This window comes from Bubalus kerabau, chromosome 3 (assembly GCF_029407905.1).
Source record: "Bubalus kerabau isolate K-KA32 ecotype Philippines breed swamp buffalo chromosome 3, PCC_UOA_SB_1v2, whole genome shotgun sequence".
NCBI classification, from domain to species: domain Eukaryota; kingdom Metazoa; phylum Chordata; class Mammalia; order Artiodactyla; family Bovidae; genus Bubalus; species Bubalus kerabau.
The window spans coordinates 36790727-36801856 of record NC_073626.1 but is presented as its reverse complement, the minus strand read 5'-3'; the positions used below and the strand labels follow the sequence as shown (position 1 = coordinate 36801856).

Here is an 11130-nt window from a genome sequence, read left to right as displayed (position 1 = left end):
ATCCAGGATTATGAACTGTAACAGGATAATCTCTCTAATGTAATTCAAGCTCTCGACATGGCTTATGGCTCCTTAATGTACCTCAGACTGAAGAATTACAAGAACATTCTCCCCCAAGCTCCCCCATGTCCCCTCCCTCCCTCCTCTGTCAACCCCTAAATGATTTAGTCAATAGCCTGAAGCCAGATCTTGGCATTTAGTCATAATTCAGTGCAGTTCAGTAAACATGATGGGCAAGGAGCTTTCTCTGCCTGCCTTCTTCCACAAAGGCCTCTCTTTCCTCCTCCCCCCAAAATCTACCCCCCAGGGACAGGCTGGGATGCAGGACAATGCAGGGAACTCAGCTCCCCAGCACTCACCTCAGCACCCACTCTGGGCACCAAGGCTTAAGCTGCCAGGCTTAGGGTCAGGGGCCCCAGTCATTCAGCAGGGTGGTCCCTGGACTTGACACCCTCCAGACTGAGAAGATATCTCCAGAGCTACAGACTAACCAGTCCAGGAATCTTAGGATGCTCTGGTCCTGGGACTCCACCCTGTAAAACTCATGCTCTCGGGGAAACATTCAAATCTTCTGTAAGCTATACCACAAAATGTTGTGCCAAGCTTTATTTTCTATAGTTTTGCCCCTCCTAGGGGAAAAAAAAATAAAAAAAACCTTCCTCAGAGAGTGGTCACCAAACCAGAAATCAATTGACAGAGCCCCTTTCACTGCACAGGTGATGATCTTGTCACTCAGATGGGTCTTTTCTAATAATAGATTGCATTTATTGAGCACTTACTATATTGCTGGGCATTTTCCTAAGTACATCACATGATTCATTCGTATAAGGCTTCCAAAAATCTCTGGGTGGGAACTACTGTTCCCCCATTTTACTGATAAGAAAACAGGCTCAGAGAGGTGAAGCCGAGGCTACAGATCTATTTATTTTATCTTATTCATTTGTGCTTGGCTGTGCTGAGTCTTCATTGCTGCATACCGGCTTTTCCCTAGTTGTGGTGAGCTGCAGCTACTCTCTAGTTGCGGTGTGAAGGCTTCTCATTGCTGCAGCTTCTCTTGTTAAGACATTCAGGCTCCAAGGCATAGTTGCTCTGCGGTCTGTGGAATCTTCCCATACCAGGGATAGAATCCAAGTCCCCTGCGTCGGTGGGCAGATTCTTTACCGCTGAACTACGAGGGAAGTCCCACAGATCTATTGAGTGGGGAAGCTGGGATGTGAACCAAGGCAGTCTGGCTCCAGAGCCTGCATTCACGACCACTGCTCTGCAATGTACAGGGTCATACAGCACTTGAACCCAGGACCCAGTGTGCTCCACGCCCAATCCCAGGCTTTTCTCTATCCACTTAGCATCCTGCTGATGAAGCAATGGGACACAGCAACCACGTCTTTCCTGGCTCTTGGTCCATTTTCACAGTGGCCCTCAAGCCCAGCTTTGCTTTCCAGTCCCTGCAGTGATCAGAAATCCAGGCCTCCCCTCAACCAGCCAGTGAGCCAAATGAAGCTATTTGAAAGCCCCCAGCTCAATGCAGGCAGGCAACCCCTCTTCCTCTGCTGTATTCTTTGTGTCCATCACCCAACTCACCCTTTACTTTAAGCATAAAGCTAGAGGCCCCTCCAGGCTGCCAGGATCCAAGGAAGCCAGCAGAAATCTCCTCTGTGGTAGGAAAGGGCTCCAGGTTGCAAGGACTTCCTCCCAAAAGCAGCTCAACAAAAACGAGACAGTCTCACGGGCAAGTGCTCTGTCTATCCGTGCCTTCTGTATGCACCATGATGCTGTTTCCTCAATGTTCTTCTTGACCTTGGCAAATCCCTTGGTCCTTTGGTGACTCACTGTTATCTCTAAAGTGGGCTAATAATAGCAAGAACTAAATTAAAAGATGTAGGTTAGAAAATTTTTGGATAAAGCAGTCCATACATGCAACTACAACACACACACCATAGTGCACACACCGCTCTGGCTGAGCTGGTCGTTTAGATGTGGATTTAGTTGTGCCCCCAGCCTCATCCCTGTAACCATACCCCAATAAAAAGAAAAAAATCCAGGTGAGTGGTATATCTCTGATCTCTGGATCCAGGATACACTAACTCAAGTTATACCAGCCTCTCCAGCTACAGAGTCTTTGGCATTTGTTAATCTTTGCCCTGGGAGAGACTACTGCTTAGTCTGAGGTCCTTAAGAGGGATGCTGCCAGATATAGAGGGAATTTGCAATATACACTGTTCATTGAGTTGGATTGCATATGGTACCTGGTGTGACAGAATGAACCCAGCATAGGAGTGTATGGACACCTGAGTCATGGTCCTGCCCCTAACTTCCTTTTCCCTGAACCTCAGTTTCCTCATCTGTAAAATGGGGTCTGGGAGGAGGTCCCAGGTCCCTTCTAGTCTAACATTCTGTTTCAGGATGTAATTCCTTTGCAGGTTTGCCCCGATCCTTTCCCAGGTCCTCAGGTCCTTCCAGCTCCCTCTTTGTGGTCAGTCTGGCCCTATTTCTTATCAGAGACCTGTTTTGTTATTCCAGGAAATGCCACAAGGGGGAGCCTTCTTAGGATGTCTGGGGTCAGGAAGGAAGCCTAGGCCAGTAAGTGCAAGGCTATGGTGGGAGTCAGCCAGTCCCAAGGGGCTGCAAGACCCAGATGGAAAAAGAAAGTTGGGAGAACAAGGGAGGGGGCTGTAAGCTACAAAGACCATATTCCAAGCTCCTGAAGGACTGAGACCTTGCTTTGTGTTAATTCCTGTCTCTCTGTCATACACTTGTAAGTGCATATCTCATTTGATCCTCAATGTACTCCATGAGTCATACAGTGTGGGTGAAATTATCTGTTGCCTCTACAGTTGGGAGAACTAAAGCTCAGACAGGCTCCAGGCTCACCCAGGGTCACACAGCCAACCTGGACCAGAGCTGTTGATGGCCCCAGTGTCCTGTCCACTGCCCAGGTCTCCTCCGGGGTCTTGCCCCAGGCTGGACACATGGGAGACCTTCAGGGATGCTTCCTGAATGAATGCGTAGGTGCTCTGGGTGAGGCTGCAACCTCCGTGCATAAGCGTCCTCTGGTAACACCTTGGTTCCGCTTTCTACCCCTTGCTCTTACCTTCCCAAATCACAGCGTTCATCTCTTACCAAATCACTTCCATGATCCAGAAGTGCTAGCACTACGGTCATGCCGTCACCAAAAGCCCTACTCACCTCTATTTATCTTTCAAGTCTTGCTCGGGTGTGTCACCTCCTCCAGGAAGCCTCCTTTGACATCTGCTCCCACCATGGACAGAGTTGCGATCATTCTCCTGTCGGCCCCCCAAATAAGCTTCCTGATTACAACACACCAATCATTGTTTAAAAGTTATTAGATACTAGTCTGAGCTCCCCCAGAAAGGGGACTGAGTCTAATTCATCTCTGACTCCCAGTGTCTATAAAAGCTCAGCTCAGCCATCAAAGACTCATTTTGGGTACTGCCCCCCTCTCCCTCTACAGTAGTGCCTCTGCCCTGGGGACCCTCTGGTAAAGGTATTTGAAGTGCATTTGGCCTGAACGAATGAATGACTGGTGAGCGCACTCCTACCCCCTTTTCTCTCCTGACCCCTCAAGTATCAGGAAAGCTGACAATTCCAGATTTCTGAAGATACTTCAGAACCCTTCTCAGCCCACCTTCAACCCCTCTAAACCACTCCCCTTGGGGCTATTTTATATATAAGGCATTCCCCCTGGCTTGGCTGGAATCCCCCATGGGACTCTCAAAGCTGAGGGGACTTTCATTGGATCCAACTCACTTGTACAGGTGAGAAAAGTAAGGTCCAGAAAGAGAAGGTGACTGGGTCGTTCCTTCATTTACTCATTCATTCAACAAATATTCACCAAGTGCTCACTATGTGTGAAACTCTGGTCTCCGTCTGAGACTTTTTTTTTTTAACTAAGTGGACTTTAAAAATATTTATGTGTGCATGTATGTGTGTATTCAGCTGCATGGAATCCTAGTTCGGCATATGGGATCTTCTGGTACATGGGCCATAGCATGTAGAATCTTAGCTCCATGACCAGGAATCAAACGCACCAACCAGGAATTGAACCCACGTACCTTGCATTGGAAGGCAGATTCTTAAACACTGGACCACCAGAGAAGTCCTGAGCTGAGACTTAAAAAAAAAAGTCTCTAACTTCATAGCATCTACAATGGAAGAGATAGACAAACAAATTAGCAGGTAAGCATGTAGCCTATATTAGATGGTGATAAAAGCCACTGAGATATGCAAAGCGAGGGAAGGGAGATGGGGAGCCTGGGGGTATTGGTTGGTGGAGGGTAGAAAAGAACCTTAGCAAAATGAGTGAGAAAGCACTGTAGGGATCTGGGAAAAGATTGTTCCAGGCAAAGGCAATAGTAAGTGCAAAGGTCCTGAGGCAGAAACATGCTGTCCTGCCTGTAGAACAGTGACTGGAGTAGATAGAGTGAGGGGGGGGGAGAAGTGGGAGGGAAGGGCAGAGCACTGATCAGATGCTCTAGGGTCTTTGAAGGATCCTTTTCTCTGAGTGAGATGTGTACCCACTCGATTTTTAAGCAGAAGAGGGACAGGCTCTGACTTTGATTTTAAAAAGATAACCCTGGATGCTCTGCTAAGAACAGACTGAGGGGACAAGGGATGCAGAGTGACAAGAGGGGCTGCGATATTCCCCGGCAGGAGAAGCTGGTGGGTTGGACCGGGGTGGGGGTGGGGGTAAGTGGGGGAAGTGGTGAAGGGTAGCAAGCAGATTCTGGACATATTTTGAAGGTAATGTAAACAAGATTCGCTAAAGCATTTGGATACATGACAGAAAAAGAGAGGGGTTGAAAATAACTCTAAGATTTTCTTCCCGAGCAACTGGAAGGATGAAGTTGCCCTTTTCGGAGATGGAGAAGACAAAAAGGAGCAGGTCTGGGGGAAAGATCAGAATTTCAAAGTTGAACACGTTGAGTTTGAGATGCCCACTAAACCTTCAGGTGGAGATAGGAAACAGGATTGACAAACCGGCAGGTCAGGAGAGAGATTACGGGAGAGCTAAGAGAACCAAAACAAAATCTCAAGCCTCCCGACTTGCCACAGTACAGAAAGGACTCTTCCCGTGGGTTGGAGAAGTTAAATACCTGCGCTCAAAACCTAGGGCGCAGGGAAGAAAATACGGTAACCCTGCGCGCACGCCCCCACCCTCAGTAGTGCCAACTATCAAGCAAGAGCAGGTCCGGGAGAGGGGGTGGCTATCCTGGGGCTCTTAGGCGAGACCAGAGGGGGCCAGGGCACCGCACACACACACATCAGGGGCGGAGCGGGGGCCGCTCGGACTCGGGGGCGGATCTTCACTGAGGTCTGGGTTTCTTCTCCCGGCAACGGTCTTGACTCGCTTCCTTGAGTCACCGTCAGATATTTATTTAACCTCGTGGTTCAGCCTCCCTGGGGCCAGCAGGAGGGATGGAGGCAGGGCGGGGGAGGCTGGCGGAGATGGGGAGCGAAAGGGGAAACATTTTTTTCCCCTCCAACAGGCCGCGGCTGCCTCGCTCCTTCGTGGGGTCCCACCCCGGGCCCTCAGGCCTCCGGGGGTCAGCCAGCTTCTAAGAGTTAAGGGAAATAAGGAATCACGCTGGTCCACCCCCACCCCCACCCCCATCGGTTTAAGACCAGAGGAAACCTGGGGAGGAGTAACTAGTCTAACGGCCTACACTGAATCCGAGGCGGTGCCAGGCTGCCAGTCTCTGGGGTCCCCCATTCCTTGTCCATCCAATGAGCGCCCGAGGCCCAGCGGTGCCAGGGGAGCCCACAGACCTCTGAGTTCTGACCAGCCTCCTGTCTGGGCTAGACACTTCACCGCGCGCCTCCGCTCCTCGGTCTGTAAAAGGGAGTCCTTACTCTTACCCCGCCTTCCTTGACTTGCTGAGGGACAAATAATGTTTTAAAAATACCAGCTGCCAGTTGCCGAGCGAGGCTGGCACCGTCCTGGGCGCCTCGACAGGGCCTACTGTTCAGCCTCGCACACCCCGCCGCGGTCTAGCCAGTGAGGATGGGGGGCTGGAGAGAGGGGCGCGGGGAGGTCAGGACCCAGCTTTTGGGTCAGTAAGGAACCCCCCCCCTTACCTCCCCCGCAAAACCACGTCCCCCGCCCCTCCCTCCCCCCACCCCGGCCTTAACCCAGGGGTCGGTGCTGGGAGCGCTGGGGGCGGGGAAGCTGGAGGCCCAGGGGGAGCGGAAGTCACCGCTCGGAGGCCCTACTTCCCCTCCCCCCGGCCGGCCCCGGGGCAGGTGAAGAGGGGACCGGGCTCCGCTCCAGGTGGCGGGGTAGCGACGGGGGTGGGGAAAGGCAACAATAGCACTTTTATTTGGGACTGTTTGGTTCTGAGCGGGTGGGCGGAGGAGGAGGCCGACGGGGCTGCGGGGGAGAGGGGTGGTGAGCGGCATCTGGCGACACACCTGCTCCTGCTTAACCCTGTGCGTGCCGGGACCGGGCGCTCGGCCGGGGAAGGCGGGCGGACGGCGGGGCGACGAGCCCCCGGCAGGGAGTGCGCGGCTGCCGGGAGGGCCAGCCCCCGGGCTCGGGGCACGCAGGAATGGGGACCCCTGGAAGGACCTGGGGGAGGTCTCTGTCCCTGGGACTGTGCCCTAGACCGGGGCTGGCCTCGCGCGCAGCCCGGGGCTCGGGCGTCGGCTTCCCCAGCGCGCCAGCTCGCCTCGGGCGGGATCGAGAAGGCGAGGGGTGGCTCCAGGGCCTCTGCGCGGATTCCCCGCCGCCCTCGGGCCGTTCCGGGAAACCGGCCTTCCGGAGGCGGCGCGGCGGCCACGGCTATGCCAAGGGCGCGGGGCGCGGGCCAGGCCCAGCGGGCGGCCGCCGGGCGGGGGAGCCTCGAGCTGGGCGCGCCCTCTCGCGCTAAACGCTTCCAGGCGCGGCGCTGCAGGTGAGCTGGGCGCCCGACGCTCCCCACCCCCGTCGGGGCCTCGCCAACGCTCTCTGCCCGCCGGAGCCCGCGCCGTCGAGCCCGGCGCTGCACCTGCCCGCGCCGGGACCCCGGCCCGCCCGCGGACCCCCACCCCACCTCCCAGCCCCGGGCTGGCGCGCTCTCCCGCCGTACAATCGGAGCTTGTTTGTGGGCGGAGGAGCCGCGCCGGGTGCGGCGGCCCCGCGCCAGCCCACTGATCCCATAAAATATTATTTGTGTTTAAAAATTCCAGTAATTGGCTATGCAGCCGCTTTTTCCGAGCCCTGTGCCAAGCTCAGTAAAATCGCAGTCCGGCTAGAGTTATTTTCATCATGCAAATTCCCATTTCTGTAAACAGGGTTAAAGCCCCTGGAAGAGGCTGGGTTGGAACCAGGGAAGAAAAGCAGACGGTTGTGTTCCCGAGTCAGGGAGTTAGTCAAACTCGGTCTCCATTCCTGCGGTGACCTGGGTAATTGGGGAGAGCTATTAAGATAATCCTCCCCAATCGCTTCTCTTTGAGTCCCAGTGACTGGACTCTATTGGTTAAACTCCCTGGTTTCTTTAACTTCCCAGGTCCCATCTGAATAACTTACATCAGATCACGGAATCATAATTCCTTTCTCCTTTGTTGAATCACAAAGCAAACTGAGGCTCAGAGAGGGGAAGAGACTTGCCCAACAGTCACACAGGAAGTCTGTGCAAGAGCCCAGGCCAGAACATAGTTTGCCCGACTCGCCAGCCATCAGGACCCCTTTAGAAAGAAAGAAAGAAAGTGAAGTCGCTCAGTCATGCCCAACTCTTTGGGACCCCGTGGACAGTAGCCTGCACCAAGCTCCTCCATCCACGAGATTTTCAAGGCAAGAGTATTAGAGTGTGTTGCCATTTCCTTTTTCAGGGAATCTTCCCAACCCAGGGATCGAACCTAGGTCTCTCGCATTGTAGACAGACGCTTTACCTTCTGAGCCACCAGGGAAGTCCCTTTAGGTTCTAGTAGTAATAGCAGTAGTGGTAGGCTGTCTAGGGCAGCCAGCACCCAGAGCCCCAGGGCCTGGCTCTGGGATGCTGACTCTGGGTACAACAACTAAGAGAGAACTCCCCCCTATTCAAACACACACACTTCCTGTCCCTCAGGAGCTGGGAGCTGCCCAGAGAGGAGGAGAAGGGCAAGGGAGTCCCTGCCAGGGTCTTGGAAACCCTGAGTAATGGACAGGGGAGCCTCTGCCCTGCCCTACCCAGGGATGGCTGCTGTCTGCTGCAAGGAGAACCACACACGTGGGAAGAACGAATTTCTTAAACAGATATTGAAAGGGAGCCCAGATTCTGCAGCTGGAAGGAGAATTGGGGCTCAGAAAAGAGTAAATAATAGTATATTATTTGTAATATAATATTGTATTATACATAGTATGTTATTGCTATTTGGTATTGACACGTAGTATGTGCCAGACGCTACTGCACAATTTGTCTCATTTAATTCCCACAACAAGTCTAGGAGAAGGGTATTAACATTGTGCCCACTTTCCAGATGAAGATACTGAGGCTCTGATAGGTTAAGTCACTTACCCAAGTTTGCCTGTAAGGAAAGCCCTTTTTCTGGGGATGTTTGTGAATCTGGGTTTCCTTCACCAACCCCAAGGCTTTCATACCAGCCCAGCCTCCTCCTGCCTCCCTCCATTTCCCTCTACAAGCCTTTGTGCAGGCTACCTCTTTACCCTGAGTATTCCTCTTCCCTCCTATTCTCCATCTTTCCCATTGCCTCCCCTCTTCAAACTCTAGGCTCTTCAGTCCCAGAGGCCAAGGAATATCTGCATCAGTTCAGTTCAGTCGCTCAGTCATGTCCGACTCTTTGCGACCCCATGAATCGCAGCATGCCAGGCCTCCCTGTCCATCACCAACTCCCGGAGTTCACTCAGACTCAAGTCCATTGAGTCGGTAATGCCATCCAGCCATCTCATCCTCTGTCGTCCCCTTCTCCTCTTGCCCCCAATCCCTCCCAGCATCAGAGTCTTTTCCAATGAGTCAACTCTTCGCATGAGGTGGCCAAAGTACTGGAGTTTCAGCTTTAGCATCATTCCTTCCAAAGAAATCCCGGGGCTGAGCTCCTTCAGAATGGACTGGTTGGATCTCCTTGCAGTCCAAGGGACTCTTAAGAGTCTTCTCCAACACCACAGTTCAAAAGCATCAATTCTTCGGCGCTCAGCCTTCTTCACAGTCCAACTCTCACATCCATACATGACCACAGGAAAAACCATAGCCTTGACTAGACAGACCTTTTTGGCAAAGTAATATCTCTGCTTTTGAATATGCTATCTAGGTTGGTCATAACTTTCCTTCCAAGGAGTAAGCGTCTTTTAATTTCATGGCTGCAGTCACCATCTGCAGTGATTTTGGAGCCCAAAAAAATAAAGTCTGACAGTGTTTCCACTGTTTCCCCATCTATTTCCCATTAAGTGATGGGACCAGATGCCATGATCTTAGTTTTCTGAATGTTGAGCTTTAAGCCAACTTTTTCACTCTCCTCTTTCACTTTCATCAAGAGGCTTTTTAGTTCCTCTTCACTTTCTGCCATAAGGGTGGTATCATCTGCATATCTGAGGTTATTGATATTTCTCCCAGCAATCTTGATTCCAACCTGTGCTTCTTCCAGCCCAGCGTTTCTCATGATGTACTCTGCATAGAAGTTAAATAAACAGGGTGACAACATACAGCCTTGACGTACTCCTTTTCCTATTTGGAACCAGTCTGTTGTTCCATGTCCAGTTCTAACTGTTGCTTCCTGACCTGCATATAGGTTTCTCAAGAGGCAGGTCAGGTGGTCTGGTATTCCCATCTCTTGAAGAATTTTCCACAGTTTATTGTGATCCACACAGTCAAAGGCTTTGGCATAGTCAATAAAGCAGAAATAGATGTTTTTCTGGAACTCTCTTGCTTTTTCGATGACCCAGCAGATGTTGGCAATTTGATCTCTGGTTCCTCTGCCTTTTCTAAAACCAGCTTGAACATCTGGAAGTTCACAGTTCACGTATTGCTGAAGCCTGGCTTGGAAAATTTTGAGCATTTCTTTACTAGCGTGTGAGACGAGTGCAATTGTGCAGTAGTTTGAACATTCTTTGGCATTGCCTTTCTTTGGGATTGGAATGAACTGCATAGATAAACTCCATATGGGCTTCCCTTGTGGCTCAGCTGGTAAAGAATCTGCCACAATGTGGAAGACCTGGGTTCAGTCCCTGGGTTGGGAAGATCCCCTGGAGAAGGGAAAGGCTACCCACTCCACTATTCTGGCCTGGAGAATTCCATGGACTGTATAGCTCATGGGGTCGCAGAGCCGGACACAACTGAGTGACTTTCACTTCACTTCACTTCAAACTCTATGTGATGTTTAGACCAGCCACCAAACTCTTAGACCAGCAATTCAGGCAAGTAAAGGCAATCAGGTTATGAAGCTCTTTGCATAACGACAACAGAACTTTTTTCCAAGAAAACTGGTTAGTGTTTTAGAAGTGCCTCCTACATGCAACCCCTGGAAGAGGACACAGCAACCCACTCCAGTATTCTTGCCTGGAGACCCCCATGGACAGAGGAGCCTACAGTCCACTGGGTCACAAAAAGTAGGACAAAACTGAAGCAACTTAGCATGCATGCACCTACATGCACATCCAAACACACACACACACAAACCCCCAAAGCAGGAGTCTTGGTTGTGGTTCCCAAGAAGGAAAGTATTTCTAGTGGTGCAGGATTATTCTGCCACAGAATGGGCAGCCTTGTGAGGCACTGAGCCTCCCGTCACTTAAAACGTGTCAGCAGGGGCTAGAGGCCCCCAGCGCAAGGGTGGTGCCAGAGAAAGTCCTGAGTCCTCCTTGGCTTGTTTGCTCAGAAATCAATCTAACCCCAGGATTCCACCTACATTACTGTACAAATGTAGGTCCTACTTGTAATTAAATTGAATTCGGAGTTAGTATGTAGGTTTCTCTTCGATCTCTGAATTGAAACACCATCCAGGCAGCCAATGTCCATGGGAGAAAGGAGAAGGACCCTCAGGTGGGAGGACAGCTTTTGGGGGTGAGAACAGATACATTATGGTGGCGGTCCTTGAGAAGTCCATGGTGTGGGGTAGGGGGTCCTTGAGAAGACGGAGCATCCCTGAAAGAGTAAATGGGAAACAGTGTCCAGTAGATTCTAGTCAGGGGAAGAGGTTAGC

At 51.6% G+C, this 11130-nt stretch overlaps 1 long non-coding RNA gene across 1 annotated transcript; it reads right to left on the bottom strand.

The window, feature by feature from the left end:
- Positions 1 to 792: 792 nt before the first annotated feature.
- Positions 793 to 5998, bottom strand: LOC129647619 (uncharacterized). Its single transcript, XR_008712389.1, has 4 exons — positions 5788 to 5998; positions 4074 to 4163; positions 3187 to 3284; positions 793 to 1848 (listed from the first exon to the last, which is right to left on the bottom strand). It is a non-coding gene; the product is annotated as an uncharacterized LOC129647619 (long non-coding RNA).
- Between the last annotated feature and the right edge of the window lie 5132 nt (positions 5999 to 11130).